Source organism: Cariama cristata, unplaced genomic scaffold, assembly GCF_000690535.1.
Source record: "Cariama cristata isolate BGI_N322 unplaced genomic scaffold, ASM69053v1 scaffold17866, whole genome shotgun sequence".
In the NCBI taxonomy this organism is placed as follows: Eukaryota; Metazoa; Chordata; class Aves; order Cariamiformes; family Cariamidae; genus Cariama; species Cariama cristata.
Window position 1 is genome coordinate 20,729 of NW_009624491.1, and position 7,959 is coordinate 28,687.

Here is a 7,959-nt window from a genome sequence, read left to right on the forward strand (position 1 = left end):
ATCTTCTTCACAAGTCTCTGGCTTTCAGGTTATCTAATTGTTGTGTTTTTTCTTTTGAGCTTCCACGGGGGATTGTTTATTAGAAACAATGGGCACTGTCATTCTGATTTCCACCTCAGACATCCACCTCAGACAAATACCTTGTTCTTTCTTTTTTCCTCTGGCTAGACACATTCAAAGGAAACTCAGAATACCAATGACATTTTAGGTACCCTCCTTTATGTATACTACAATTACTTTCTTGGGAGACCCACAGACTAATGAGTGTTTCGAACTTCTGCAGTATTCGTTACAAGACAATAGAAATGATATGAGCCCATTAGCAGTCTGAGTAATGGTATCTCACATACAAGACTTTTCTTGGTATACTAAGTCTGAAAAACAGTCAGCAAAATAGTCTAGAAACTGATTTTAGTTTACAGATCATCAATATGCATTTTTCTCCTGTACAGTAAGCAATCTGGGGTATTACTACTACTACTGCTACTACTACCCCCTTTATCATTAACGAGTAAGACTTGCTGTTCTGGGACTGTATGCAAACCCATTCAGTTGGCAGTCAAAAATGGATGCTGAAGAAACAGTATCAGAGACATCACGTAGAGTGGTACTTTTCCTGGTATCTGCTCCCAGCAGTCAATGTTTTTCTCAAAGTTCTGCTGCCTTCCTGAAGTGGGTTGTCCTAACTCCTAGGACCTGTTTCCTGGAAGATGCTGAAGATCTCCACTCTACATATAGGATAGTTAGGGTTTACTGCAGCATAAATATTTTCTAGTCAGTAGCTAGAACCAATGATTTTCATAATGAACTTTATTAGTTCATGCCACTGTCATTAGCCCATGAAGAGAATTTGTAAAATTTCTGGGAAATCTGAAAACCTAGAGTTAAGCTCTAGTTTGCAAACAGCTATTCCTTGACTTACATGATGGCTCCTATGGAGCAGACTTTATCCCTGAAAAGACAGTAACAATGGGGGAAAAAAAACCCCAAACCAAGAAAGCTTAACTTTCCTTTCTAAGATCGTTAACACCCTGGACGTAGCAAAGAAATCAACCCCAGATCTGGTGTTTGTGACCCTGCTAAGATATAGCAGGCTTCCAGTGTCTAAAAGGGGACTACAGGAAAGCTGGAGAGGGACTTTTTACCAGGGCATGTAGTGATAGGACAAGGGGCAATGGCCTTAAACTGGAAGAGGGTAGATTTAGTTTAGATATAAGGAAGAAATTCTTCACTGTGAGGGTGGTGAGGCACTGGAACAGAGAAGCTGTGGATGCCTCCTCCCTGGAAGTGTTCAAGGCCAGGTTGGATGGGTCTTTGAGCAACCTGGTCTAGTGGAGGGTGTCCCTGCCCATGGCAGGGGAGTTAGAACGAGATGGTGTTTAAAGTCGCTTCCAACACAAAACATTTTATGATTCTATGATTCTATGAAGATATGCTATAAAATACTTTGTATACTATTGGACTTAGTTATATTTTCTTCCTGGTGTCACATTTGTTTAGATAAAATGGTGGAAGGTGCTGAGAATGAACTCAGTCATAGTGGAGACATTGCTGGATTAGATCACAAATACTGGACTTCTGTTCATCTGAACATGACAACTAAGAAAGCCATTGTTTTTCCTTTAATGACTAACAAAAAGTGTATTTAGTTTCAAATCAGCCATTCTTTGTCTTGTTATAGAGCAGGTTTTTTGAAGGTTACTGGGGACTTAGGCTCTTGAGTCTCGTTTCCCAAAGTGACTTCAGCATTTAAAAGCCACTGAAGGAAAATCAGTGGGATTGGAACATCATTTCTGAGCATGAGACCAACACCTGTATTATTTATGAACATTGCAGTGGATTTAGTGTTGAACTCTTACTTTTACATATATGAATCCAGATAAAACTGCCAACTGCTTTCTTTTCTCTTCCATTTCTTTGAATGGTAATGACCAGATTTTAGATGCAGTGGGCTGGTGCTTAAGATTAAAAGGTCTCAGATCATCTTTGTTCCACAGAATTCCTGACTAATCCTGGAGAAGCTGTTTACTCGCTTTCTCTCCACTGTAGTTCTTTGCTCTTTTTGTAAAGGAACTAGTCATGCTAAATGTCACCTTTGCATAGGGATATCTGCATGGAGTGGTCATATAATGTGGGGAGTCATACTACAGAAAAGGCCATAAATACATTTTACTTGAATTACATCCCTGAGTGCAAGTATAGTCTTCCCTGCCTTGTGCAATCGGTATTGTCTTTGCCATAAATGGAAGCAGTTGAGCAAGAATCCATTTCATGAAGGATTTAGAAACAGGTAGTTGGATCCTTAGCTGTCTTGAATGGTAAACAGTAAATGGCCTAATGCAATGCAACAAATTAAATTAATTCCTTTCATGTGTATTGTCTGCATCTAGCCTTTCTTTTCTCATCTTAAAAGAAAATGAGTATAATACTCCCAATGTAAAACAAAACTATATGTCATAGTTAATTAAGTAATTGCTTTAAATTGCCATAACTAACAGATGCATGCCTAGGTATGTTCGTATTGTGAATCCACAGAAACAGGCATAAGAAATTAAGAAGTTTCAAATGGAAAAGACATCACTAGATGAATTACTTTACCCTAAATATTGTAATTGGCTTCCCTTACAAGAACAGATACTTTAAAATTCCAGAGATAATAAATGAAGAACTTCATTAATTTAGGTCATTACCCTTGAAGGAAATGTCTCTTTATATACATACAATTTTTTCCCTCCCTCCCCTCCTTTCTGCTCTCTTCTTTTTGGCTGTAGACACACAAAGCAGTATCATTGTGATCCAGGATTTATTTGAAGAGATTTCATCTGGAATGGAGTCAAGCAGAGCAGTGGCAGGGGAGCTTTTACAGATTATGACCTGTAATCTGGTTAATACTCTGAAACACAAAGATGCAAATGTTGAGTAATTTTGGACAAGACCACAACCTATGTGGCTACATGCCCTTCTGACAAGACATTCTGGAGGCCAAGATGAAACTAGCTATCTTGAAAGTCCAATGTGAGATAAAAGTGCTGTTTATATAACTACTGACACTTAAGTGTAATGTATTCAACAAGAGCAACATAAGCTTTTAATCACAAGACCACCTCTTTATTCTCTGTTACCTTGCATGATGTTTCTCCTGGCAATAAAAGGCTGCACATGCTTAGCGCAATATAATTTCATCCAGTACTACTAAAGACAGTAGGGCAGTAGCCATTAAAACCCAAAGCTTTTAATCTCTCTTTTGGAGTTCATCACACAGCAGACGGGTTCACAGAATCTGGTTCAGGTCCTCAGTTCTTGAGTAAATTTCACACCCTCGTGAAAAGCTAATTATGTAGATAAAAGGTACATTTAGCATCTTGTGCTTGAGGAGCCAGGACAATGTCTGAAAAAAGTCCTGTGACTAGGTCAGAAGTTTGCCTTTGTTGTCAAATGAATTAGCAGCAAGGCTGTTATGGTTTCTAAGTAGCTCCTGAATATGTAGACCATGCTGAAGAAAGCTTTTCTGGGATGGGTATGTGTATTTTAAATGCTGCAGAGGCCCACTTTGAAGGGACTTCTGGCATGACTGCTTGAGAACAGGTGGCAGAACATCAATAGCTGGAAAAGGTGATCGATCATTACATGGATTCTTTGGTCCTCTCCCTCATCACGGAGAGAAGTATAAAGGCTGTGGAGTACTTAAGCCAATATACTTGAGTGGCTTGATTTTTTTTTTACTCCAGAATATGTCTTTTTTTTGCAGCACAAAGGTAAGAGATGCCATAGATTGTTCTCTTCCTGACTCATTATTTACATTAAGTACTGAGAGAGCAATTTTTTTTTCCTTTCAGTGTCTGCACTGTAGACTAGGCCCTATTTTCATTTTTCTTTAATCTATAGATAGGAACTAAATAACAAAATTTTATTCCATTCAGTGGTTTTCATAATAAAATTACAAGATCAGAAGGAGCTGTTCTGGCTAACTGGGCTAATTCCTGCATAACAGAGACCATAAATTTTAATTTGGCTAGAAAAAATATTTTAGAAAGACATCTCATCTTGAATCTAGGCTCAATACACCTTCTTTCAAAGGATAGTGATCACATGTAAGGTAGACATCCCAAAGTCTTAGGCATCTAAAATTGTGTGATGAAGGCCACCTTAAGCAAGCAGTAAACCATGGAATGAAATGAGTTGAAAGTCTTTACTTGCCCCATTCTTGTGATAATAAGAAAAACTCCAAGGATTCCATCTTAATTTTAACAGAAATATAACACTCCCTGATGCAAGGTAAGTGTCTTACTGTCAAAAAATGCATCTTATTTCCAGTTTGATGTTTTGTAGTTGTAATTTTCGGTCACTAGCTCATTTTATGCCTTGTCTGTTTGAGTAAACAGATGCTTATGATTAGCTACAGACATCTTATATAGGTACTCAAATTTGAGCATTTTGACAAGAGAAATTATATATATAAAGAGTAGGAAACAGTTGCTTTTCTGAGTCCTTTCAAATATTTCAAACATCTTTTTTTTTGGTTTTGGGGAAATAAGCAGGGATTATGTCAGTAAAAGCCTGTCCAGAATTAATGATACCTCTTTTCTCCTCATCCATTTTCTCATTTATGTTAGCCCTCTTTGCCATAGCTTTGCTCTCTCAAACAAGTTTACAAAACAGACTAAAACTAAAATGTTTCAAAACAACATGTTTTTCACAAGTATGACTATAGAAAAATTAAAAAAATGCTCTGGACCAGCATGCACTAAGAGTGTTTCCTAATTTTTGATGTGCAATTTAAAAGTACTTGTACCAGCTTCCCAAAGCTATGAAACTTTCTAAGTACATTTGAAGTTAGTTAGAGCAGCCTGTGATAAAATCCCCACATCAAACCAGTTGCATGATGTCGCAGGATAGGTACCTGAAAACCATGGCTGTTTTCGAGACTCTTTGGCCTGAATGCATTGAATCATTCAGATCTTTCTGTGAGTTTGTTTGGTATAAATGTTTGGTTGAAAGCATTATGGTGCCTACTTCTTTGAAGAACAGCTGTTCTGGTAGGTCTCTCTTTTCATGATATGCCATATATATTGTCAGCACAGATCACTGTAGATAAGATCTGTTCTCAAGCCCATGGTGTTCACATATGTGCTTCTGCACAGCTGTGTAACAACTCCCCTGTCTGCCAGTGGCCTTAACATGGCCACAACATCAGGATTCAGCAACAGGACACAAGATACTCCCCTTGGAGGAAATGGGCTTGAGAAGAGAACATCAAGCTTCAAGCACTGGTATGATTTAGTTCTAGTACCTAGATGCTGGCCAGCCCTGTGGAAAGCATGTGTTATGGTGAAATTTTGTCTTTCCCCCCCCTCCTTATCTATTTTAGTACCCATTTCTACAGGCAGCTGTGCAGCACACTGCCTAACTCTTGAGTAATTATGTCCTCCAGCTAATTGTAGATTGGTAACCATAGTGCTCTCCCTTGCTCCCCTCTCACTTAAGTTAACAGTTTAGTAGTAATAAAGGAAGATACGGTAAAGCAATCAAATGGATGAAAACTGGAAAAGACGGCAAGTAAAGTATATGGGCTATTTTTCCATAGGAACATTTGTATAAGGTACCTGATCTAAACTTAAAACCTGAAGTTATTCTAATTTTAAGGTAATTTATAATTTTAAAAGCTCAGTATGTATCTGCTGCGGAAGTTCAAGAGACAGACAAAAAGCCTTTTGAACTTGCGGAAAGTCAGTAGCCATGTAGCTAAAGCCAGAGTTTGTTGGAAAGCAAACCCACCTTCTGGTGGCAGCCCTGCCTATAGATCCAGAGAGAATATTTTCTTTATTTCCATCTCTCTAACAGGTTCAGTTCATTTGCTACATCTTTCAAAACTGAAAAACTGATTGCAGTTTTTAAAGAGCAGGAAAACATCTTTTTCTCTTCTAGTCTATGAATAACAACTAGGGGTAAAGAATGAGATTATTTATAAAATCTTGGACATAGTAGCTGTAAAGAATCAGTTGTCCTACTTTCTGTCTTCAGTAAAATCAGCTTTAAATTAAAAACATATTTATATAAATATACTTAATTGCTGTCAGTGAAATAAAGTTTTAAATTTGAGGGATCTAAAAAAATTATTTATCAACATGTTTTACTGCTCACTTATTGGAAAGAATAAACTTTTCTTTAAGGAAAATGAAGTACCAATGCACAAGAAGACGGTATTTAATTGTACAAATCCAAGCTTCCTGTGTGCTGATTTAAATCAATCCACCCTGAATTCAGTCTTTCCAGCCCCTATGCTTGTGGTAGTAGAGTTTTCTGGCCTTCCTTCAGTGTCTCAGTGTCTTTGTGGTAATGGTTGTGCCTAAAAAGGGAATGCAATGTTCCAAGTGACTTCACACAGACATGCCTAGGGCCTGATCCAAGCCTATTGACAGGGGCTGGAGTCCTTCCATTTGCTCCAGTGAGCTTTGAATCAGTTATTTTATAAGGACGTTGCCTCCTGGCTTCCTGATGTGGTAGACACGCACAAAGAGGCCACATTTGCAGGGTTCCTTTTTTCGTATGCTATCAAACAGCATCTTCATATCTAGCTCGCTCTCACCATATCTTACTATCTTATTCAAAGAACTGGTTTAAGTCTCCTTCGTAGCTTTAGGGCATTTAGGATTAATGTACTAATTGTGTTACCTTTTATTTTTTGTAATTGAATCTGATTTGATTACTTTCTATTCACAGATCTAATTTTCTCAGATTTCCTCTGCTATTACTTCTCAGTCCCTCACAAGTAACGGCTGCTCCTCCCAATTCAACATCATTTATGAAAATTAGTAGCTCTGTTTACTGCCTTTCTGGGATCATTAATGAAGTTAAACAAAGCCTAGCATAATACAGATTTCTGTGGTAATCTAAGATTCTCTTTCCCATTGACTGTGATGCTGTTTATCAATACCCTTTGTATACCGACGTCCAGGTTGCCATATCAAGTGATAACTATCTTCCAAATCAAACTAATCTGATTTTGTAAAAACTAGAAGAAAATATAGCCTAATATTTAACCAGAATCCAAATGTAGTACAGCCAGCACTATAAACTTCACTTCATGTTCAACCAGACAGATTCTTATGAACTTTCTCAGGTTATTTAATAAGGGCATCAGTTATTCTGTCAAAAAAAAGTAATCTTGTTCAACAGTTAAGTTTTACTAGTTTTAAAATCACAGTGCTTATTTCATAGGATTCTTTAGTCATCTGGATGTTTGCTGGCCCTGTTCCTCCTCTCCATGGGATAAAAGTAGTCACTGTCAAAGGTCAGAACATTTTCAAAAGTTGAAATCCTCTTCTCTTTTCTCTTCTCTTCTCTTTTCTTTTCTTTTCTTTTCTTTTCTTTTCTTTTCTTTTCTTTTCTTTTCTTTTCTTTTCTTTTCTTTTCTTTTCTTTTCTTTTCTTTTCTTTTCTTTTCTTTTCTTTTCTTTTCTTTTCTTTTCTTTTCTTTTCTTTTCTTTTCTTTTCTTTTCTTTTCTTTTCTTTTCTCTTCTCTTCTCTTCTCCTCTCTTCTCCTCTCTTCTCCTCTCTTCTCTTTTTTCTTTTCTTCTTGCAGTCCTGTATGTCTTACTTTATCAGGAACTAAAATAGATAAATATGCCAAGGGTACAACAAGTTCACAGTCTAACTCCTTTGGCACTGTTAGGGTGTCAGTCATCTTAAACAGGCAACTTGCAAGTGCTCATATATTTCAAGTATTCCCTTTTTCAGTCTTTCCCAATATAAATTTTATTGGGTCTGCCTGCCTTAATTTTTCTGTCATCTTCCTTTACTTACTTTGAAGGAATTATTTTTAAATTGTTTGGTACTGTACCTTACACAGTTTTAAGGCATCATTTTAATTTCTGTTATCACTTATGACCAAGCTCTTAGCTCAGTCTTGCTTCTTCTAAAGTAAATAGGAATGTGAATGGTATATCTATCTGGAAGGCTC